Source organism: Vicugna pacos, chromosome 25 (genome assembly GCF_048564905.1).
Source record: "Vicugna pacos chromosome 25, VicPac4, whole genome shotgun sequence".
Classification (NCBI taxonomy): Eukaryota; Metazoa; Chordata; class Mammalia; order Artiodactyla; family Camelidae; genus Vicugna; species Vicugna pacos.
The window spans coordinates 22,221,857-22,247,555 of NC_133011.1; the positions used below are offsets into that span (position 1 = coordinate 22,221,857).

General features: G+C 41.4%; 2 long non-coding RNA genes across 2 annotated transcripts in view; one reads left to right on the top strand and one right to left on the bottom strand.

Moving 5' to 3' along the window:
• Positions 1-25,699, bottom strand: part of LOC140689283 (uncharacterized) — a 299,698-nt gene that overhangs the window by 109,135 nt on the left and 164,864 nt on the right. The window lies entirely within an intron of this gene.
• LOC140689208 (uncharacterized) lies at positions 16,690-25,539 on the top strand. Its single transcript, XR_012064091.1, has 2 exons — positions 16,690-16,772; positions 25,455-25,539. It is a non-coding gene; the product is annotated as an uncharacterized lncRNA (long non-coding RNA).

Consider the following 25,699-nt stretch of genomic DNA (forward strand, 5'->3'; position numbering starts at 1 on the left):
TGTCCCTGGATTAGCCCTAATCCTCCTTGGTTTCTCTGAAGAATGAAATAATGTGAGCCAGTGCGGCATAAAGCAGTTCTCAAGCTTTGCCATCTATCAGGGTCACCCGGAGAGCTTGTTACTGCAGGATTCCTGGGCTCCACCCCCAGAGTTCCTGATTTTGTAGGTTTGGGCTAGGAACCAACATTTTTCATTTCTAACACATTCTTCAGGTGTTGTTCACAGGGACCCCAATTTGCATGCCACCATTGAGATGACTGATCACTCCTGTCTGAATCAGTTACTTCACTGGGTTTGTAAAAGGACGACTTTCTAATGTTATTCTTTTGTTTGTATGTATTTGTGGAAATTATTCTGTATAGAAGAACTCTCCTTTAGCCAGGAAACCTATATGTTCACTGCTGAAACACAGCTCAAACCAGAAAGGCCAGGCAATTGTTTATTCTCCTCCCTTGGTTATTAAATTTCAGAGTAATAATGAGCACTTAGCCAACTCCAGTGGTGTCAAGTGAGTTCTCACTCTCTGCAAAGTCACCCATCAGGCTAGTCCTTCCCCTCCAGGGCACAGAGAGGCTAGGAGTGTTACACGAATGGATATTCCTCAGTCCCTCTACCAGGAAACAAGAGTTTTCTCCCTTACCCTCTGTCTTTTTCCCTCTCTCCTTAACTCCCCCCTTTCCCTTTAGATTAGCCAATGCAAATGGACTGTCTATTTTCTTGATTTTCTTAACAATTAGCTTTGTGTTTTGTAATTAGACCTAAAATGTTTTTGTTATTATAAATTTCTGCTTTTATGATTTTAAATTTCTTCCATCTACTCTGTTTAATTGTTGCTCTTTTTCTGGCTTTTTGGTTGTATGTTTAATGTATTTTCTTTTCCATTGATTTTGGTATTTGATGTCTATGATTTTTTTCTCTTATTGCTTACTTGTAGATGGATCTCAGAGGCACTGATAAGTAAGTCTGTTTCTCATCATTTCATTTTCTAGAAATTCTTCATTTATTTTTCCTTTCCCCTTCAACCCCTGGTGGATTACTTAAATAAAATACATGAACCTTGCAAAAACTAGTATTTACTGCCTATAATTTTTGCTTTAATCAGTCATTTATCTTTTTACATAATTATGAAAAATATATCTATACCTTTATTTTCACATGCCTCTTTACCACTGAGGATGCTGTTTTTTCCTTCATGTAGATCTGCATTACCTTTCGGTGTCACTTCTCTGGGCTAAGCCTGATTCAGCAAAGCTTCCTGCTTCTATTATCTTCTCTTCTAAAGCTCTCTGGGCTTCGCTTTCCAAAGTGTCATCCTCACCTGTATTTGCTTTCACAGTTCTTTTTTGGTCTATGCCCTCTGGATCTCTCCCTGTCTCACAAGTATTTGAATCTGCATTATCACTGGGATTAACAGCGTTCCCACCTTAAACAACATGAATTCGCTTCCAAGCAGGTTTTTTTTTAGCATAGGTCTCCGTCCTCCTGGTGGGATGTTTCTGGGATTCTTGAGGGATGGGCTGCTGCAGCACCGTTTGGATTTCCTGTGGTTTCTGTAATGGTTTCCCACAGTCATTTTCCACTTTCCTATGCAAAAAGGAACCCACTGAAGGCTACTCTAGTTGTTGTTGTTGTTTGTCAGCTGTTTTCAGATTCATTTACTTAGGTTTTTACTCACTATGCAGTTTTCACCTTTGGGAATACACTGACAATTTCTGTCTCAAGGCACACGGGACCCTCCCACCCTGCTCCTTCTCTTTATCACTGGTGCTGCAGAGCAGCTGGTCTGTAAAGGCACTGATATTTTGGACTGAAAATTAGCTTATTTCTTGAAAATACTCAGGAGAGACTGCAACTAGATCCCATCCAATAGGATTTTCTGAGGCAAGTTACATGACATACATAGGAAAGGAAAAAGAACTCCAAATGTTCAAATACGCTTACATTTCTTTAAGAAAAAAACTTACCCATCATTCAGGGTCCAGTGCAAATGTTCTCTCAGGAAATCGTCCTTGATTTTTGTGATTCCTGTCCACCTACCTATCCAAACTTAATCCCCTTCTACTTTTTCTCATAGTATATATTTTCATTTCCCTGTTTGCACAACTTCATTATGGGCATTTTCATGTTTTCTTATAAATTTTTCTACTTATATAACTATTCATGACTAGACTTCAAGGTACTCCAAGACATGTATATATTCTAACTTTTTTTTCATATCCCCAAAGCCTAGCAGGCATTCAAGTGTTGAATTAAATTCATTATCAAATATTTATAAGTACTTGCCATTGATCAGGCACTGTTATGGATGCTGAAAATTCAAAAATCAACTAAAAATGTATCTATTTGACAAACCTGGGGCAGTTACTATCTCCTGCTAAATTTCCCACTAAGAGGCAAGAAGAAAAGTATTCTTGTGCTTTCTGTCTGTCTGATTGTGGGAGCCAAGATTGAATGGGGAAAAGACATGGGGGAAACATGATAAAATGGGAAAACATGGATAGAATTTTTGCAGCTCAGAAGTAACCTTGTAAACAGCGAAGAGACTTTTTCACTCGAAAAACAAAAGAATAGAAATTTTGAGTTTAAAAAAAGGAGTTGGAGTAGAGATGAGGATGGCAGAGAAGGATACTGAGCTCACCTCCCCCCAGGAACACATGAAAAATACATCTACATGGACATCTACATGTGGAGCAACTTTCTCTGACAACTAACTGGAGGCTGATATAAAGGCTCTTGTACCACCAAGACTGTAAGAAACCACCACGTGAAATCAGGTGGGAAAGGAAAGGAAGTGATCAGGTCACGTCTTGGGCCCCTGAGGTCCTCCCTGGGGAGTGAGCAGCTGGGGCATCATATTAGGTGCTTCAGCTCTGGAGTCTGACACCAGGAAGACAAGTCTCCTCAGCTGGTTTGAAAACCAGAGGGACTAATAAGAGGACTGCAGGAAACATAGACTCTGCTCGTAAATAGTGTGCACACACTTGCTCACTCCCAAAACAAGGGAGAGGAAGCAGACTGAAACTGCGCAGGATTCTGGCCAGTTTCATGACCGCCCCAGCCTGAACTGAGCACCTGCTCTGACCCCGCCTGCTCTGCGGCGAAGCTCCACACGGGGGCGAGGCTGCTGCAGCTGAGGAGAGGGTACAGTTGTGATGCATGGAGCTGAACGGGGCACGGGCAGCCACTGCAGGAGCAGTGCATTGGACGTGGTCCGGAACTCCAGCTGGGGCTGGAAACACCGCAGCCCATGCCCAGATCTACCACTCGAGCTCCTCTTGTTCCCCACAGCTCCACACCAGAGCAAGGGCTTCAGCAGCTGAGGGGAGTGCATGGTTGGGAAGGACAGAGCCAGCTCGGACCAGAATAACATCTGAACAGGGCAGGGACAGCCTCTGCAGGCACTTACAGAGGCAGGGCATCCAGGGAAGTCTGGAACTCTGACTAGGGCTATGTTGCCACAGCCTGAACCCTGATCCGCACCAAGCCCTCACTCCTGCCCCACCTGTTCCAGCCCTGCTCCCCTCTGAGGTGAAGATGCCAGTGTTGGGAGATGGGCAAGCACACACTTAGAAGGAATGGAACCAGCTTGGACATGACCCTCCTGGCTTCTGCTCCAGCAACTTGAGATCCCACCCCCACCCCCAATAGGGTGGTATCAGCCACTGAGCAGAGAAGTCCCAGCTCACACTTGGCTCTGGATCTAGCTCCTCCATCCCCAGCCTCACCTCCTGGGGGAAGACGTGACTCGTGTTCATGTCAGATCGAGCTCTCCCACCAATGCCACTGGGCACAGGTAGAGTGTACTGGTCCCATAATACTGGAATAGATAACCCTTTCACCTAATTTCAGAGACACACAGAATGTTAAGCAAAATCAGAAGACAGAGGAATTTGTTGCAATTTAAAGAAGAGAAAACCCCTGCATAAACAAGTGATGAAATCGAAACTAGTTACCAGATTAAGAGCTCAAAGCAGCAGTAATGAGAATGCTGGCAGAACTAGGGGAAAGAATAGGTTAACTCAGTGAGAGGAACTAGAAAATATAAAAAAGACCCAGTCAGAACTGAAGATTAGAGTAACTGAAATGAAAAACACACCAGAAGGAATTAGCAGCGGGCTAGGTTATAAAGAAGAATGCACAGGTGATCTAGAAGATAGAATAATGGAAATCATAGCAGCAAAGAGAAAAACAAATTTTAAAAATGAGAACAGATTAAGGGACTTCTGGGACAACATCAGATATACTTACATTTGCATTATAGGAGCCCCAAAAGGACAAAAGAGAGAGAAAATGTATTTGATAAAATTACGACTGAAAACTTCCCAAACCAGAAGAAGGAAACAGATACCCAGATACAGGGGCAGACAAAGAAAAACAGGAACCTCTGGACTGATAAGAAATCACACATTTTAGGGTGACAAGTGTCTTAGAGGCCAACAAAGAGAGGTGGGAAAAGGCAGAAATCTCCTGCATCCGAATGTAACCTTTTGCTTATTATGCCCTCATTACAATAAAATTAGCCTTGCAGATAAGAAGTACCCATCATGCACCGATGCCATGACACTTCCCTTCAGATTAAATAAGGACAAAAATGCCTCCTCCCCATGGGAAGGTGGAGCTGGGATGAAAATCAGGAAATACCACCCCACCCTCCTCAATGAGTATTCCACCCATTCATTTCATTCATTTTTACACCCCATATAATCAGCTTGCCAAAGAAACTCAGGGCACCCGGGTCTGCCCGCTCTCTCCTGTAGTGCATACTATGGCTTAATAAGTCCTCACTTTGCTTTCTTGACCTCCATGTCTTCTCTCTGAATTCTTTCTGTGACAAGACAAAAACCTACTCTCCGGTAACACTCTTAGTGCTCTCAGAGATTCCTCAGCCTCATCAAATCTTTCCCACTTGAGCCAGGAGTTATATGGCTGGGAAAAAGAAGCTTTGCTTATTTTGATCCAGGAGTTCAGGACCCTCAGAGGATTCAAGACTGGTAGAAAGCCACAGCGTGGTCCAAGATGCAGATGGCCATGCTCACATATCAGTCGATGCATCATTAACTTCAATAGCAGAAAATTAAAGTGATTTTTCACTTGATTATCATATCCTGAATGAAATAAAATTAACTCCCTAATAATTAGCCACAAATTTCTAATGTGTTTATCTTTGCCATACGTTTCCCAGCTCTGCTAAGCTGGAAGCCTCAAATCCATCAACCAATAAATCGTCCCCTGGGATTCACTTCAGGGACCAGTTAAAACTATCAACATGTTTTCTTCCATTACACTGGGAGTTTTACCTCCAGCTGTTGGGATCTGGGCTTCTAAAAGTATGAAGCATGATTATCCAGGGAGAAGGCACTTGAGACAATTGGAGGAAAACAGATTCTGTTGAAAACTCGTTTATGCAAGCTTAGTGGTTCCGCCCTCCTCACTTAATTCAGAGGGCGCATGCCTTACTGAATGTGTGGTAAATAACACAGCTGGCACCGCAGCAGGAAAGGTGCTGCCCCCAAACCTGGTGGGAGGGCTCCTGGCAGATCATCCAAGGGCTGGTAATTTATCACTTACACAGGCATAGCTCCTCTTGAGGGTCTCTTTTTACATCTCCTGTTTTGTAAAACTTTCTACTCAAGATTTGGATAAATGTTTTCCAGATGGTATCAATCATGATGCTACCTACTAATAGGAATCAAGGAAAAGTGACTGAATTAATTAGCAAGTTGAAAAGGAAAGGAGGCAGCACTGTGCATGAAAGAAGAGGAAAAAAGGAAACTCGGAGCTATCTAATCATCAAGAGTCAAGGACATTCAGCAAAAAGGGGGCTTTGGTTGAATGCCAAGAAACCTGAGACTTGGCCATCATCATGGTTCCTCCAAATCACAGGCTTTGCATTCCAACAGGTATAGGTTGGAATCTCAGTTCAGTCTCAAATTAACTATATATAGTAGACAAGTCACTTGACCTCTCTGAGCCTCAGTTTCCTTACATGCTGAAAACAAAGGTAAGATCATGCAAACTGTATATATATAATACTGTTTTACAGATTTAGGGCACAGATGTAAAACACCTAGCAACGTGTTTTATTGCGTTTCCATCTGTGGTCAGTTGAACGATTGGCCCTAATTCTTCACCCCTGCCTGAATCCACAGCAACGCCATGACCATCTTGGGCAGAGCGTACTCACCCACCCCTTGCATTGGGCTTGACCACATGACTTGCTTTGATCAATAAATGTGGGCAGAAGTGACCGTGTACCTCTGAGACTAAACCTTAAGAGGTCTTACATGTTTCTACTTGCCCTCTGCATCTCCACCTTCCCCATAGAAAAACACACTGGCTGCCCTGCTGGTCCAAGAAGGAGATGAAAGACACAGGGATCAGGGCTGCCTCAGCCCACTTGCAGAGCTACCAAGCCACGCTCAGCCCAGAGCCTTCTAACTCCATCTAACATGAAGACATCTGAGTGAGAGTAAATAATGACTGTTTGAAGCCACTGAGTTTTGAGATGGGTTAGGTTAGGCTGCAATATCTCACACATACATCATCTCATAGTCCCTCTCTGAGTTCTAATTGCATTTCTGCCCAAGACTTACTGAATGACTATCTTTTGCAATGATAATATTACAACGCTCTGAAAATAGTCATCTTAAATATACCACAGAAACTTCTGCTGTACAACTGGTTTAAATCTTCATCTCCAAACTCAGGTGTGTAAGAAAAGTAGCTTTAATATGAGGAGACCTACTTGTATCACTTTCGACAAACTCAAAAGCTGAGACAAACTTTCCTTTTCTCTCTTTTGTTTGGAAAATCACTACCTTGGAACACCAAATACGCACAATCTTAACTGTGGCCTAATGTGGTTAAAAAGTCAAGGGGCAACAGGCAATTCCAAGAAAAACCACCACAACCCTCCATCAGTAGGTATTTCAAAACTATTTTTCTTCACTACTGTATATACCTGTTTTGTGGAATGCAAGATATAATATTGCTAAATATTACTTTGTGTATTCATCACGATGGGTTTTTCATACGTTCTACCATTCCATGCATATTAACTCAAGGAGATGTTGAGTAAATAAACGAGTTAATAAACTGAAATTTTTATATTGACCCTGGGTTCTACTTATGTTTTGGGTTATTTTGGGGGGAAGGGATTTTTTTCTTTTTGGATATTCATTCTCTGGCCCAGCTGTCCTTGTGCCTAGACTAACGAGAGAAGTTGCCAGCTGTGATTTGCAGATGTGCTCCAGTTTCACGATGCCAGAAAAATTCAATTACGCATACTAAGGTCATCTCTATAAAGCATGACCATACTGACATTTTACAGTGAGTAGCGGCCATCAGAATACTTAGCCAGGAGCAGACTGTATCCGCTTATATTATAATGGCCAAAATAATCAGGTGTGAAACCAGTATTTTAGTTATATTTACAGCCAAATCGAACCAGGCAATGATCCAATAAATGGGTTGGCATTTAGCCCAATTCAAGCTGAGCAAGGGTGAGTTCATGCTGCAAAGCGTGAACAAAAATGCAAGCCATTTTAGCATGGATAGAGAGTTCAAATAGAATAGAACCTCCCAGAGAGAGCAGATGTTGAAGTGAACAAGCTGCCTTCTGAGTCTTTACCTCAATTTGCAAATGGGTATCAGGGACAAGACAGGATTTTCACATGCAGTACCACCCTATGGGGCATTCCCTAGGAGCTACTCCCCAGCCATCATGTTCCTCTAAATATCAATATCCATTAAGTATTTAAGGAATTTTATATTTGGCTGTGACTTACTATGAAGAGGATTTACTCTGTTACCTTAAAAAACTAAGTAGACAAAATATATGGAATAATGGCTTTCAAACATTGGACAACAGGCAGTGCAGGAGAGTGACTGGCAAGAAAAGAGAAAGGAAATGATTCTTATGATTCCCACCTTAGTGTCTGGAGAGTTTTCAGGCTGGGAATCCAAAGAATGCCTAGGAATCTCCTTGAGGTGACAGGACGGATTTGAAATTTTGGGTAGCCCAAGGTGACTCAAACGTACAGGGACAACCACCATCAGGCTGAGTACCGCCTCAATACTGGGCACAGTTAGTCCTTGATTAAAGGCTGACCTCATCCCACCTTACATTCAAACTTAGACAGGAACAATCTGTTTCCAAGTAACTTAGTTTTGGCCCAGAACAAAAAAAGAAACCAAGAATATTTAAATGTTGCAACCAACAAGGTAAAATTTACAATGTTTGGGATTCAATAAAAAAATCACCAAGTAAGATAGTAAGGCAAGTAAGAAAGCAGGAAAATATGACCCATCATGAGGCAAAAAAACCTATCAATAAAAATGGACTCATGAAACACATGTTAAAAATAGTAGACAACAACATTATGACATTTATTATAGAGTAGATATTCAAAAAGGTAAAGTAAAGCATAAGGATGTTAAATAGAGACATGGAAGATATTAAAAGCCCAATGCAAACTTTTCGAGATGGAAAGTAAATGCCTATAGTGAAGAATGGGACCAACAGCAGATAAAGAAAGCAGGAAAAAGTTAATGAATACATAGCAATTAAAACTATGCAAAATAAAAGAGAAAAAACTGACTTGAAAGAAATAACAAACCAATGTGAGCTGTGGGACAACTTCAAGATGCTGAATATATATGTAATTGGAATCCTTGAAGTGGGGGTGTTAGAAAAACATTAGAAGAAATAGTGGCCATAATTTTCCCAAATTTGATGAGAACTATAAATCTAGAGATACAGGAATCCCAATGAACCCCAAACACAGTAAAACCACCCCAAGGCACATCGAAAGAAAGTAGTCATGATTAATAGAAAATCTTAAAAACAGAGAGACTAGACATATTCAAGACAGAAAGAAAACCAAAGTACAAAACAAAAATAAAGAAAAAATAATAATTGCAGACTTCTTTTTGGAAAGAATGCAGCCCTGACAAGAGTGGGGCAACATCTTCAAAGACCTAAAAAAAGATAGCTTAGAGCTCTATTCCCAGTGGAGATTATCTCACCAAACTGAAGGTGAAGTAAGAATTTTGTGAGATAGTACAAAAGCTGAAAGAATTCATTATCAGGAGACCTCAAATACAGGAAATGATAAAGGAAGACCTTGGGAGGGAAGGAAATGATACCAGATGGAAATCTGAATCTTACAAAGATGAAGGAAACCAGAAAACTAGATACATACATTAGGTAATTGCAAAGCATTCTTTTTACTTTTATAAAGCTCTCTAAAAGACAACTGATCATTTAAATACAAAATAATACAGTTGAAACTTGAAATAATTAGGGGTGTCCACTCTCCATGGAGCTAAAAATTTGAGTATAAATTATAATCAGCCATCTACATCCATGGTTCTTCAGTATCCACAGTTCCTCCTATCCATAGTTTCACATCCATGGATTCAACCAAGGGTGGATCATGTACTACTGTAGTATTAACTATTGAAAAAAAAATCTGTGTATAAGTGGACCTGTGCAGTTCAAATTCATGACATTCAAGGATCAACTGTAATCACGGTGAAATACATAACATATGTAGAAGTGAAATGCATATCAACAATAGCACAAAGGTCTTGAAAGAGGAAATAGAAACAAACCTGCTGTAAGTTTCCTATACCAAACAGGGAGTGGTATATTACTTGAACGCAGACTGTAGTAAGATAAAGTTGTTTCTAATAAACCCTAAGCAATGATTATAAAAAAAAAAAACAAAGAATTTACCTAATAAGCCAACAAAGGAGATAAAATGAGACCATAAAAATACTGAATTATTCCAAAACAAGGCAAAAAGAGGAAAGGCGACTAAAAAACAGATGAGAAAAATAGAAAACAAATAGCAAAATGTTATATTTAAATTAACTATATCAACAATCACATTAAATGTAAATCATCTAAACCTGCCGATTAAAAGTTTGAGATTATCAGATTGGATAGAAACTCAAGACCCAACAATATGCTGCCTGCAACTAATATTCTTTGAATATGACGACACAAATAGGTTGAAACTAAAAATATACATTTACAATCAGCCCTCGTCCATGGGTCCTCAGTATCCACAGTTCCTCCCACCCACAGTTTCACACCCATGGATTCAACAAAGGTTGAATTGTGTAGTATTGTAGTATTTATTGTTGAAAAATAGTATATATAATGTAAAATTGGTTCAACATTTGAAAAATAAATCAAGTAATTTACTGTATTAAGAAACTAGAGAAGAAAACTGATAAAATATTTTCAATCAACTTAAAAAAGCATTTGACAAAATCTAACATCCATTCATGACAAGAAGGCTCAGCAAAGTAGGAAGTGAAGGGAACTTCCTCAGCCAGAAAAAGAATGTCTATAAAGGACTTGTACTAACATCATATGACATGGTCAAGGAATACAGGCTAGAAGAGAGATCAAGAACAAGGTAGGGTATCTGTTCTGCTTCTGTTTAACATTATCCTGGGGGCTCCAGACAGTTCAATAAGGCAAGTAAAAGATATGAAAGGGAGAAGTAAAGCTGTCTTTATTCACAGACGACATGATCATCTGTGTGGAAAATACTAAGGATTTTACCAAAAAACTACTACTAATAATAAATGAGTTTAGCAAGATTTGAGAGTGGAAGGTCAACACACAAAAATCAACTGTATTTCTGTCTACTGGAAACAACCATAGAGGGAAATTAAACACAGTGTCATCAGACTGCATGAAATACTCGGAAAAAATCTGACAAAAGTCATGTACGACCTGTACATTGAATACTAAAAAACCCTGGAAAGTGAACTCAAAGAAGGGCTAAATAAATGAAGAGTTATGTCATAGTCATAATATAGTCAGTCATAACTATGTCTGATCCATGGTCATGGATCAGAAAACTCAGTATTATTAAGATGTCAATTCTCCCCAAACTGATGTATAGATTCCATGCAATCTCAATCAAAATTGTAGCAGGCTTTTTGTGTATGTATGGAAACTAACAAGCTGTTTCTAAAACTTTGTGGAAATGCAAAAGGGCCTAGATTAGTCAAAACAAAAGAACAGAGTCCAGAAATAGACCCACTTACACAGGGTTAGCTGACTTTTGACAAATGTGCTAAATTAATGGGGAAAGGACAATCTTTCCAACAACACGATGTTGAGAAAAGTAGGGAGTCACATGCAAATAAATAAACCTCAACCCTTACTTCCCTCCCTACATTAAAATTTCCTCAAAATGAGTTATTGACCTAAATAAAAGAGGTAAAATTAGAAAACTTCCAGTAGAAATCACAGGAGGAAATCTTAGTTACCTTGAATTGGCAAAGCTTTACTAAATAGGCCCTTAGAAGAACAAATTATAAAAGTAAAGCATCAATATAGTGGACTTCATCACAATTAAGTACATCTGCTCTTTAGGAGTCCATGTAACAAAAATGAAAAGGCAAGGATGGGAGAAGATGTTTGCCAAACATACCTGCCAAAGGACCTGCAACTAGAATATATAAAGAATATGTATCAAACCTCAAGAAGAAGAAGGAAACAGCTTAATAAAAATAGGCAAATAAATCGAACACTTTACCAATAAATATGGATGGCAAAATAGCTCATGAAAACATGTTCAGCATCACGACTCACTAGGTAAATGAAAATTAAAGCCACAGTGACACACGCTACACACTCACTCAGAACGGCTCAAATTAAAAGGACTGACCGTACCAAATGTTGATGAGGATACAGGGCAACTAAATTCTCTATGTTGCTGATGCAAACGTAAAATGGTCAGGGAAGGTGTATTTGTTTCTTTAAAAGTTAACCATACACCTTCCTTAGGATCCAGCCAATTCCATTCCATTTTGGAATTAATTGAAAAGAATTAGAACGCAAGTCAACAAAATAACTTGTATGCAAATGTTCATAGCAGCTTTATTTGTAATAGCAAAGAATGGACCAATCCCACATATTCATTAACAAATGAATGGGTAATCAAATTGTGATATACGTTATGTAATGGAATATCACTCAGCAATAAAAGAAAACAAACTATGATGCATATAACAAAGCATGGATAAATCTCAAAATAATTATGCTGCATGAAAAAAAATGCCAGACAAAAACCCAGCATACTCTATTATTCCATTTGCATAAAATTCTAGAAAATGCAGACTAATCTATACTGACAGAAAGCAGATCAGTGATTTGGGGAAATTTGGAAGAACTGGGTTACAAAGGGACCCGAGGAACAGATTGAAGTGGTAGATATGCTTGTTTTCTTGACTGTGTTCGTGGTTTCACAGGTGTGCCCATATGTCAAACTCATAAAAAGGTACAATTTAAAATTTATTTTATGCCAAGTATGCTTCAATAAAGTTGTTTTAAAAAATAGTATTTCATGAAAAATAGATAGTTTGCTGGGTCTAAACTACTGTGATCACCAAAACTCATCTTGTTTTCCAACTGGATACATAATTAGGCTGCATTTTGGCACCTCCACCCTGGCAGCTCTCTGCGGCCAAGTCACTGAGTTCTGCCAATGAAATCAATGAAACATGGCGGAAGAGATGAGCATCGCTTCCAGGCTAAGCCTCCTCAAAACACCTTCTGAATAATTATCCGCTCTGTCTTTTAAACCATATTTTGACCAAGTGGAGATTACTCAGAGGTTTCTGAGCATGACAGAGCCACAAAAGGGACTAAGCCTGAAGCCCTGGATCACTGTTTGAAGCGGAGCAGGTGGCTGGATCCACCCTCTGTGAACTGTCTCAGGAAGGAAAAAATACATGCTTGTTAAGGAATTAAGGGTTGGAAGTGTTTTCTGTAATAGCAGCTGGCACTATCTTAACTAACAGAGAAATCCGTACCTTGATTTTGGATGTTGCAATGACAAAAATTAAATAAAACAACAACAGAAACTAGAATATGTGGCATTGGCTTAGCAGTCAGGCGATCAGTGGTGAGAAAAAAAGATATGACAGATTATACATCTGGAGAGTTCTGGGATGCTCATTTGAAAAACTCTGGTAACATTTCCACCCACGATCACTTGGGAGAAAGACCGTCTCCCGTGGAGCCTTTACAAGTCTCTGCCTTTGTTTTCACACTGCCGTCTCCCTGGTGTGGTGTCATGTCTCCCTCGGCTTCTCTCTTACCAGGTCACTTGTGATTGCATTTGGAGCCCACCTGGATAGTCCAAGAGGAACTCTCTCCCAGTCTCAAGATCCTTAACTTAATCACACTGCAAAATCCCCCTTTTTTTTTTTCCAGAGAAAGTAACATTTCCAAGTTTCAGGTATTAGGACCCAGTATCTTTGGTTACCATTACTTAACCTATTACACAAAGTTTTAATCAGTTACTTTAAATACGTTCAAATAACTAAAGGAAACTAAGTCTAAAGAAGTTTTTTAAAAAGTATGAGACGGATGCCTCACCAGGGTATCAATGAAGAGAGAGAAACTGTGGAAGAGAACAAAATGGAAATTTTGGAATTAAAAAGTAAAACAAATGAAATGAAGAATTCATTAGAGGGTCTCTAGAACATTTGAACAGGCAGAAGAAGAGGAGCAGAAAGCCTGAGGAGAGGAAAGATGAAAGAATGAAGAAATACCATCAGCCCCTCAGAGACCTGTGGGCCCATCCAGTGTCCATCAAGGATACTAACGCACACATCATGAAAGGGGAGGCAGAAAGGGGCAACGTGTGGTTCCTGTGGGTTGTGGTGTAAAGAGTTGGGAAAGTCCTGGCCGCACAGGATGCTAGAATCCTTTTTGAGGACAGCTATGTCCTTGTAGAAGAGATCATTCATTGGCCCAAATTCTTGCCTTCTGGGGTTGAAGCAAAATTATTCACTGTAATTTAGCCAAACTGCAAATGCCATTTCTCTTCTGTGACAGTTCTTACAGGGGATAAGGAACATCTGAGGTTCCTCTAAGGGCCAGACGCTACTGAAATAGCCTGAAGAGGTACCAAAATGATCAACACCAGTAACTGGGGAGACTTTGTTTCCATCACATAATAAAGAGGTGTTAAATGCTTGGCTCACGCTAGTTGTCACAAAAGTCCTCTGTGATTGGCAATATTGCTCCAGTTTTACAAAGTGATGTTCTGGACACTTTCACAATTTGTCCAGACTTATGCAGCTAGTCAGGAGCTGAGCTGAGCTGAGATGTGAATGGGTTTCATCTGATTCCAAGCAATCCAAATGCTGTATCAGCAGTCTCTCACCTGTCCGAGGCCACCTCCGTGCATCTACAGTCTACATGTGAACGTATTTTAAATGAAGATGAAGGCTCCCATTTAGGTTCGTTGTGTTTGTACATTTTAAAATTGAGATATAACTGACATATATTATATGAGTTTCAGGTGTACAACATAAAGATTTGGTATGTGTATATATTGCAAAATGATCACCACAATGAGTCTAGTTAACATCCATCACCATACCTAGTTACACAGTTTTTTAAATTTGCAATTATTAAGAAACATATTGTTTGCTGATCAAAAGCCTCATGGCTTCAAGACCAGTCACTTGCAGTAGTAGAACAAACCAAAAAATGCGTTACTGAGACCTTCCACAGAGAAGGGCTGTGCCCTTCAAAGATTTCTAAAGATTCCTTGGTTCCGTGAAAAGGTAGCCTGTCCCAGAAACTACAGTAGATAATGATGATAAATATTATTGGATGAGATCAACAGATCCGAAAAAATACGGCCTGTTAAGAATGACTTTACAATATAGGTTTACAAACCTTTCAGTTTCAGGATGCTTAACAAAGAAAAATCCTCCAGTTCTGTTTTCAAAAAAAAAAAAAAAAGGAAAAAAAGAGCAGGCCAGGTAAACTGAACCATGAAGCAACAGCTCCTCCTACAGTATCTGAGAAGGTTTTTTTCTCTTCTTGGTCGAGTTTTCAGGTCTCTAGCCCAAGTTAAGTATGTCAGCCCTCCTCCCAATTCTCAGGAAGCCTCTCTTTTTTATCAGAAACTACTGTCCTACTGTCGGGACTAGATTTTTCACTCATTTGCACGTGGAAAGTGGCTTTTAAAGCCTAATGAGTCATCTTCATAGCGTCAGTTTTTAACTTCAATAAAGAGGGAACTTAAACTAATCCACGTAAGAGAAAGCCTAGCCCCGAGCTGGTGGGAGGGGCCAAGGCCCCTGGTAAGAAGACACAGCAACGCCATTTAGGGGAGGGGTTTAATTCAGTTGATTCTGCCTAAGTACTTGACAAATCCCAGGCGCTTCAAACGTTGGCCACTTACGTTTGCCACCTGTTAGTTTTGAGTTCGGCCACAAGATGGCGCTACTCCCCAATGGTTAATTTCGTGCACCGAGCGGGACCCCAGGGTGCATAGAAGCAATGCACACAAAAAACTTGGTAAGGACACAGGGAGAGTCCCCTGTTTTGTTTTGTTTTGGTGAATAAAACACTAAATCAGCAACCTCTGCTTTTAAAAGATGCTTCAGACCTAAGGAAAATAAAATGTTTGACTTATGAGCTACTTCATCCTGATTTCAGTTAAGTATTTAATCATAAATCCCTTAGCACATGGCGCCAGAAACTTTAACTATTGTAAAGAATAGTAGCACAAACCACTTTTAAGAAAGCCTTTGTTTTCTGTTTCTGAGACGCTGTCCTGAATCAATGAAAAAGCAAGCAATGATTTTTTTTTTCTGTTGAGAAATTTCTCCATGCTTGTGATGAATTGGGGGTGGGGCTGGGGAGATGGACTGGTTGGCAGAGTTTCTACTAGAGTTCTAGCGGGTCTCAACTGTTGGCTCGGAAAACACCCTCACTACACACATACCCACTGACACACAAACACACATGTGTGTACACACAGGCCTGCTCTTCCGGCAACCTGAATCGTATCACGCTGGGTTCCATGTCCCACGGCAGGACCTGACGGGGCTCCTGCCTGACTCGTCTCCTGGAACCTTCTTGCAGGCAAAGGCTGAATGCACCCTCCTCCGAGCCAGGCTGATTCTCCTCCCTTGCCAGCCTCCTGTCTTCTCTAAGCACGGTCGGTGAAAGTTACAGGTCAGCACGCAGAACTTCCTTGGTAAATGTCACAAAGAAATTTCCAACTCACAGTTCAGAAAAACGTGGAATTCCAGCAAAAACCACGCTTTGCAGTAAGTTTCTTTCCCGCGTGGAGAAAGAAAGTGGAATGTAGATGGATAGTGACAGGCCTATTTTGTACATCGCACACATTTTCTATCTTTCAAAAAAACGGTCCACTGAAGTGATGCCCTAGAGAAATAGATGTTTTTGTTTAAACTAACGCCCCTTCCAGCGCCCATTAAATCTGCATCTCATCTCTTTTATCCTAAGACACCTCAGCCTTCCCCCTCTTCCCTGCACCCGGGCTCCAGCAGGAAGGTCGGCAGCCCCGGGAGCTGTGCACGAATCACGAGCTCCGCCTAGTGGCAGCTGAGGAGAAAGACGGGGCCTCTCTGAATCCTGCCCGAGACTTTCCAAACTAAAAGTAGGGTTTTTTCCTCCTGAATTTAGTCCAAATTGTAAAACAACTGCTTAAACACACACACACACACAATAATGAATAAAATTATACTTTAAGATTCATGTATTTGGAGGGACCATTGGGTTTAACCTTCTGTAAAAATATTTTCACCCATGGATTGATTATGCAGATATATGCAATGTTAAACTCAGCTTCCAATTCCATCTTGTGTCTGTGTTTTTAAGGGTGTTTAAAGACAATCCTGAAGCTCAGAAATCTCTGCTGGTTCTGATCAAGTGCATGAAGTTTCCTGATCCATTCCATAACAAGACAGTAAGTATTTGCTTTCTCCTACATGCACAGTAATGGACCATAGGAGATTTAAAAATGAGTCCTCAGAAGACCCTCAGGAGTCAGTCAGAGGCAGTCTGTGAGTGACAGGCGGGCGCCTGGAGGGAGCCACACAGTACAGCAGGTCAGAAGTCTGTTTTTTTCCTCTGTTCCATATTGAGCTGACCTTGGCGCTGTTACTCTCCCTTCTTGCCTTACTAAGGATGGATGGATCTGTTCTAAATTCCTACAATTTGTGAGACATTGTTTAGAATTATCTCGCATTCTCTTGTGTGGGACATTCATTTGACAAATGCTTATGTGTCCAACACTGTTTTTCGATGCTCAATTAAAAAGATGAAAAAGACACACTGGTCACCTCGAGGCTCTCACAACCCCGCAGAGGAAACAGACCATGCAGAGTACAGTGGGGCTAAGAGAGGAGCGGTTTGCAGGACAGAGACGTATGGCATCAGGCAATTGAATAATTTCAGAACAATGCGTGCAATGCCTTGGGGGTTTGGATTGCACTCTTTTCTCTTGGGAATCCAACCAGCCTACGGCTGCCACCCACCCACTTTGGACTTGTCAGGAGTATCCCCCCACTGTCAGCGTGGGGTTCCGGTAGCACAGTTAAATGACATCTGAGGCACTTTTTCACCATTTGCCCTGCCCCAGCTTTCTCAAAAGCAAGTAGTGATTTGCTCTCATCATGATTAGTCTAAACACCATAATATCCTTAGTAAAATTAAATTGATGGGTTTTTCAACCCCTATGAAATCTGTTGCCCCACCATGTCATACCCACTAGTGACACAGCATTTACCCATTTGGGGGGAAGGTAACACTGCCAAGCATAAAGAAGTCATTTCCTAAGCTCTGGGTTTCAAAATTAAATTACTGAAGTCTACAACCAGCCATGGTCAGAAAGCAAGCAATTTTACATTGCAAAAGAAGGTTTTGTTGAGTGACAAGAGGATTTTAGAACTGCAACAAGCCAGCTATTGGAGACGTGACACTGGAACAGTGTCACAGACAGGGAAGAATTCACAGCAGACACAAGCGCGATGTCTAACCCTTCCGATGTTGGGATGGGGAGGAGCTCTGGGTAAGGCATTAGGAACAAACGGCCTCACTTTCTTCTCCCCCATCTTTGGGGCTAGAAACCAAAAGCTGGGGTAAAAATACCTCGTGGGTTTTGGCTGGTAGGTGTTCCACTTCCCTGAACTTGGGATACTGTAAAAGTCTTTCAGAACAACTTTAAGTTCAGAAAGGTGCCACAGTGACTTGACCCAGACAGGCAACAGCTAAGGGAAGACCTGAGGGTGCCTCACAGGTCACGGCACCAGCAGCGCGGGGTAGAGAAAGCACCCAAGAGGGCTAGTGGGTCTAAACGGCAGGAAAATAAAGCTGCAGAAAGCAAGGGTCCTAAAACTGCTGGCGATGGCAGAATGCCTCACTCCCAGCATAAAACCCAACAGAGGGGTAAACCAGTGGCACTCTGGGAACACCGACACAGGACACCAGTGACCAAGAAGGACCTGGGACCTATCCACACAGGCCTTCCTAGAGGAAGACCCTGTACAGGAGCCCATGGTGTCCCTCTGCTCATCCGAAGGTACTTAACCCAGGTCTGTACCCAGATGATGTCTTCAGAGGAGGAAGCAGAAGGAGAAGCCCTGAAAGGGATGACCAGTTCTGTCAGGGAGTTTCAAGTTCACACTGAAAAAAACTATATATATATATTTACATATATATATACATGTACATATGCATATATATTAGTATATTAGTCCTTTAGTATCCAAGGGGGCAGACACCAAACTCTGAGGATGCTCAAGTCCCTTATATAAAATGGTGTAATATTTGCAGATAACCTACACACATCCTCCCATAAACTTTAAAGCATCTCTAGATACCATACAATACCTAATACTATGTAAATGCCATGTAAATGGTTGTAAATGCAATGTAAATGCAATGTAAATAGTTGCTGATATGTGGCAAATTCAAATTTTGCTTTTTGGAACTTTCTGGAATTTATTTTCCAAGTATTTTTCAATGTGTATTTGGTTCAACCAGATATGGAGGGCTGTTCGTACACATACATGTGTGTATATATATATATACATTTTAAGTTATCCACATACATAAATACATATACACAGATACATACATATGAGTGTTTATCTATCATTGTGGTGCCGACTAAAACTTGGCTCTTGGGATCTGCCTCTACAAGGAGTAAGTCTCTAGCTGCTGCAGCCGCTGACCTCCAACACACCCTGAAAGTCGAGTTCAGGATGGAGGTCAGGAATGAGGCCCTCTGTGCTCTGGGAAAAACTGGCAGGACAGGCCTTCAGATAGTTACTTTATGAGCCCCAATTCTTACATTTTCCATATCTAGAAAAGCACTAAAATCATTAACGGTGACACCTGCTCCCCGTGACTAGTGCAGCCTCTGCCTGAATGTGTGCTTGACCGCACATGCCCCCTGCACTGAAATCACATATGACACTAACCTGCCCCCCACCGCTGTGGAAGAGCTCCTCAGAGTGACATGAGACACCGTCTCCTGGCTATAGTCCTCATTTTGCCTCAAATAAAACTGAACTCAAAACTTTCACAATGTGTATGTTTTTCAGTCAATAGTGGTGATGTAGCTAGATTGCACTGGCTGATGAACGCCAGTGGAAAGCCTCTTCTCCTCACCACTTGAAATTGGCCATCGTGGGGATATTTACACCATAGAAATTGGCATATGTTACAAATCAGGTACTCCCCCTGCAAAGGCCATTATTAAACACTGACTAGCACACCATACACACATGATTAAATGCATGTATATTTGTGTGTGTGCTTCTTCATCAGAAAGCATGTTTTAAACCAGGACAGAATAAATTACTTTTATTAAGCAACCCTTCCCACAGCTCAGCCTCCAAACACACACACACACACACACACACACACACACACATCATCATCATCATCATCATCAGAAATGAGAATTTCAAAGCAAGATGAGACCTATTATTTAAAAGTAGAAACTTGTAGTTTCCGTACATGTCAGACACAAAGAGTAAATCTAGCCCCACGATGCTTTATAGGCAGAAATATATCTTTGGGGTCGTTACTGGACACATCAGCTACTCCTGCCTTTACCATCACATGCTTGACAGAGGAAATCTGCACTTCACGCACCTCCACCACTCACTATGTGATCCGTAAGAGTCATTCTACTTCTCCGTTTGCATTTCCTCATCTGTAAAATGGAGGCAAAATATCCCTACCCAGTAGGATAGCTGAGGAGAGAAGAGGGATGCAAGTGCCTGTCAACATCAGCTTAATACGCAATAACTACTAATAAAGGGTGATGACTCAGTTAATTACAGCCCACATGTTCTTTCATTCATCTGCTGATGGGCTGGAGAGAGCCCACCGGGAATGCGAGAGGCGGGGTTCGCAGTCTGCCACGAAAGTAAGGCATCATCCCTGCACTTCAAAACACAGCTGGCAGGCGGTGGTGCCGCGGAAGTGCTCCCGCAGAGGGCGAGGGAGACTGAGCCTCCCTGCAGACACGTGTGAGACCGCCACCCTCCGGGAGCAAAATCCTAGGGCTGGGCATCTGAGGGGTTCTCTTAAGACAGAAGCAAAAGGGCTTGCACAAGTCGGCTTGCACACACTGTCCTTCGAATGCAAAATATTTATGTGGCAAAGGGAGCGACGCCAGCGAGCACCGAGGGGACGGATGCTCTGACAGCGTAAGACAATCCGTTCACACGCCTCCCCAGGAAACACAAAGGGGGGTTAAAAAAAATCAGAGCGAGGTGAACGACAGCGTGAAAGGGCTTTTTTATTCCCAATTAAGTGTGGCATGCAAGGATGTGATCCCTGCGAAAAGGAACAAGGCTGCTGAAGGCACGGAGGCGAGCGCGGGCTGGCATTTTAGTATTTGCTGTCTGCGCCGCCGGGAAGGAAGGCGCTGAATAATTGCCCAGATCTCAAAAGCTCTAATTACCCACATCCCGGAGGGCACATTAAAGAATGCGCCAGTAATACCTGAAACCGAGGTTAGAGGGTCTAGAACCGCCAGACAGCAGTTCCTTAGAAGCGGAGGGATTTTGTTTGATATTTTCACACGCTGTGGGTTGGCCTGGGGGGCGGGTGGAGAGGGAAGGACTTCAGCATCCCGATGAGCTGGCTGCCCCTGTCTGGCCCCTTCCTCAACGTTTCCCCCTCCCCAGCCCCCAGCCTCCCCCCTCCCCCACCGCAGTTCCTCCGGCGGAGAAGTAACTGGCCTGACATTACAAAACGGGAGCTGGCGGGTGTGGCGCTCGAGGGAAAGACTGAGAGCGGTCACACTTACAATCTATTTTAGAGGATCAAACAGAAGAATGGTTGCAATGACCCGCCGTCCTGCCCTCCACATTCTTCCTCGCTGAAAACCCTTTGAAGATGGGACACGCTACTCCTGGGCGGCCTCCTTTAGTTAAGGCTTCCAGAGGTGCTGGGTCAGGCGTCCGTGACAGAAATGGATGTTTAAAACAGGAGGAACGGGAGCTGGCAGATAAGACTGAAGCTGGGCCTGACGGCAGAGGAAGAGCTCGTATGGTGGGGAGTGTACCAGAGTGGAGGTCTCCGGACCCTTGTCTGCTCAGTTCAGCAAAAGCAGGCTGTGAATCAGGCCGCCCACCCCTGGGCTGAAAGTGCCTCCGTGTCTCCTCTGAGACCAAGAAGAGTGCCTCTGCTCACAGTGGGGAGTTAGGAAACAGAGTAAGGGAAACTGGTTGGAATGTTAAAAAGTCCTAAAGCAAGACTTCCCCTATTAATGCATACGCAAAACACACAAGTCTTTGTTATTGGTACTGTCATTTAGTCGATCAATCTACTCAGACGTATTTTGGGGCGTCTGCCTTGTTTCATTCCTGTGCTGGGCATCCTAAGGTGTCAGGAGATGGTCCCTACATTCAGAACGCAAGAAGTTCAGGTTAAAGATGAGTTTAACATCCACAGTAAAGCCCCAGGTATGACAAAATGCTATATATACACGAATAAATTCATGGAACCTTAAAACAGTCCCCCAAAAGATGGTCATTTATTCTGCTGTAAATTCCTTGAGAACAAGGGAGATAATCTCCCTCTTCAGTTCATTTTCAGTGTCCCAAGCAACACCACGAGCAAAGTAAGAATCCCGTAAGTGTGGCTGGAGTCAACTTACTGCTTCCCAGGGATCATGGGGGATAAAAGACACCAGAAAAGTTCCTGCCACAAATGCCGTTTCTCAGCGCAGATGGCAATGCTCAATGGCAGAAAGAGAACAAGTGTCTGGCTTGGAACACTTTGAGGTCTTCGCACACTATTGCTTATTGTGTGTTCTTAGACAAGATGCTTTAACTCTATCTCAGTTTTTTTTTATCTGTAAAACTGAGACAAATATAATTTATATCAAGCTCTATTGTGAGGATGAGAGAATGCAAGTAAAAGAGCTTTGCAGAATTAAAAAGTGGACAAATAATGAGTCGTAGTGATGACAGCATCTGTTTTCCCACCTCTGGGCTAACGACTGCTTTCTTTAAACAGTAAATTACCTTAGGAAATGGTAACAGCAATGCTACCCTCACCTTGGTGTGAATGAGGCCCACAAATTTCTTCTGGGAGTTAAATGGCCTTGATCTGGGTCTAGGGGGCCTAGGCACCAAAGGCTTCACAGATTTCCCTGGGGCCTTCCCATACCAGGTTTAGATTTATGGAAGAAGAAGTGTTTAAGAAGGGAGTGGAAAGAAAAGTTCCTGCAGCACCTGATGCAACCTCAACCTTCATATCAAATGGTCTTTGAGATGCTGCTTCCAACCTGAGATGGCCAAGGCCAACTGTGAGCCCAGCAACAACCGTCTTGGCAAATTTCTGGCATGTTTCATGTCAGCCTCTTTTCACGCTCTTTACCGGGGGGAATAACCAAGGAGGACTTGGGCTTGGGCAGAGTGAGAGGGCACTGTAGGAAGAAAAAGGGGAGCAATTCTTTCATCCATGAACACACATTTATCCCCTGTAAGCTTTAGCTACAATGCATCAGTAGACAGATGGCTAGCCCTTCCTACCCCTCCTCTCCAGCTCTTTTATTCTAGGCAGTGCAGGACTAGGTGAGACATCCCAGGTAGAAGACCTATGTTTAAGGAGGCGCCCCCTCACTCTTCAGGTCATGCATGGGCAGATAGAAAAGGAACATCAAAGGTTGCCTTAAATAAGGAATGAAATGCAAAGAGCCAGCAATCAGCCTGAGGCTAGGGATGAAGGAAAAGGGGGCTAGGGAAGCCCCTTTCCCCTGGAAAGGTATGCGTTACATGTAAGATTCAGATGCCTAGAACACCGACTGGTAAGAGTTACCACCTCCCCTTCCCTCAGCCATTCCTGACTCACCGGCCATCTGTCACTACAGACTCACCGCGTCCCAGAACTATCAGGGTGAGAGCAACTGTTCCACTTTTCTTTTGCATCTATATTTTATTTTTAATTGAAGTATAGCTGCTGCACGATATTATATAAGTTACAGGTGTACAATACAGTGATTCACAAGTTTTAAAGGTTATAACTCCATTTAGAGTTATAAAATATTGGCTATATTCCCTGTGTTGTACATAATATCCTTGTAGCTTATTTTATATCTAATAAGTTATACCTTTTAATCCCCTGTCCTTATATTGCACCCCTCCCCCCCTCCCCACAGGTAACCATTAGTTCGTCCTCTATTATCTGTGAGCCTACTTCTTTTTTGTTTTATTCACTAGTTTGTTGTATTTTTTAGATTCCACATATAAGTGATATCATATGGTATTTGTCTTTCTCTGTCTGACTTAGTTCACTTAGCATAATGCCCTCCAAGTCCATCCATGTTGCTGCAAATGGCAAAGTTTCGTTCTTTTCTACCTATATCTGTATCTACCTGTACATACATCTTCTTTATCCGCTCATCTGTGTCTACAAGTGCTAAGGAGGGTTATCCTGGTAGTTGTTCTATATTCTGTGACCCAAAATGTGCTTTACCTGTATCTTGGTCACCTTTATCCATGAGAATCTGGCACATTCTTGGCACATTGATAGTGTTTAATATCTTGTGTGAAAGACTTGATAAATGCCCAAATTCACTTCAGAACACATCTACTGGGGGAATACTATTATCCTTCCATTCAGTGGAGGGAAATAAGCTCTTAATCTTGTCATTTGGATTTTTCATTGGCTAATGTTCTTGGAGGAAATTTCTACAATGAATGGAGAATATATTTAAGGATATAGATTAGAATGAATTTTTATTTTAAAAAAATAGGAAAAAGAGAGAAAAAAATGTGCAAGCACAGAAAGGCCAACAATGGTGTGAAAAGGAAATTCTGCAAGATGTACAAAGCCTAAGCCAGGAGTTATTTTGATGGCATTTGGCTGGCTGATGTTTCTAGGCTGCCTAATATTTAAGGAATTCGCTGAGGTTAAAACAGCAAACAAAAACACTTTTGCTTTCTTGGAAAGAAAATTTGCTTGGCTTTTTAAGGTGACCACATTGGAAAAGTAACCCTTTCCACCACCATCCTTGGAAAGTCAACGCTGAAATACCTGATATTCTGTTCTTGCCTTGAACCTGTATGTAGATGAGGAGTTGTTAATGAAGAATCCATGAATGGGTTTTAGGACCCTGGAACTCCCTGAAAGCATGTGCAAAATATTGGAAGAAGGCATACAGATGTTGTATGCATACGTGGGCATTTAGTGAAGGAGGACCATAGTTTGTTCAGATTCCAAAGTTTAAGAACTAATATGCTACATTTAAGCTTTAAAAAAATCTGTTAAATGAATATCACAATTTTACAGTGGAAAGAACCTAGAAGCCACAATATCCAGTGACTTTGCCAATATCACCATGAGAGACCAAGAACAAAGCCAGTTAGATACTTGAAGCTCAGCTTTCTTAAGAATTTTAGGAATTTTTAAGTATTAGCATCAGGTAATACTTTGGAGTAAGAGCCCCAAATTTAAGAAGAATATTGACAACAATGACCAATTTCCCCCTTAATCCCCAATGAAGAAGTAGTTAATGTACAGTTTAATTCGAGTCTAAACGGGCACTCTTTGTAGATGAAATACAGTGAAGGAAATGTGCATTCCTTTGTATAAATCCTTAAGAATGTTCCGTCTATTGTTGTGAACACTGACACTTCTCCAAGGAGCCTTTGAAATAGTGCAAAAATTTGACAAGACAGTTATCTGGAGATTCATACTTTCTTCTCTTGGAAATAAATTTAAAAGTATAGATAAAGAAAGTTAAGGGTCAAGGTTTAGAATCTGCAGCCCAAGGATTTCACACTCCACCCTCTAAAATCTACTCAGATTAAGAAAATTACCAAAAAGTAGGTGATTAAAACAAAGTAATGGCTACTCCCTCTCTGATTTTGGATAAAACCAAGGATTCGTCAACTTTAGAAAATTTCACCATGAAATAATTACATCAACTTCTTTTATAGACTAAGAGAGACTAAAAACTGGCAGAATTTGAGGTGCTAAAACTGAATGTTTAGATTTTAGAATGCATCAAACATTAAAAGACATGAGGATTATAAAGATAAGAAGAAAAACATGACTTACAGGTTTTGCTTTGTGTAGGTAGAAATAAATTTTTCTACTCCCTTTCTCTCATTTTCAGAACTGTAGAAGAAGACACTCAGCTTAAATATTTGATCTGGGACAAGGTAAGACTAAGAAAAAACAAAAATAAAATTTCAAGCTTTCTGCTGATTCATTTTCTTCAGGGTGGAGAGATGAGGTGCACAGTGATTTCGTTGATGAAAACAACCGAAAGGGTCTTTAAGGGTCTTTCCAGTTGAGAAAGACAGCCCCAAGGGTAGGATATCCAGCAATGCTTCTCAACTGAGAAATCACCAGGGGAAT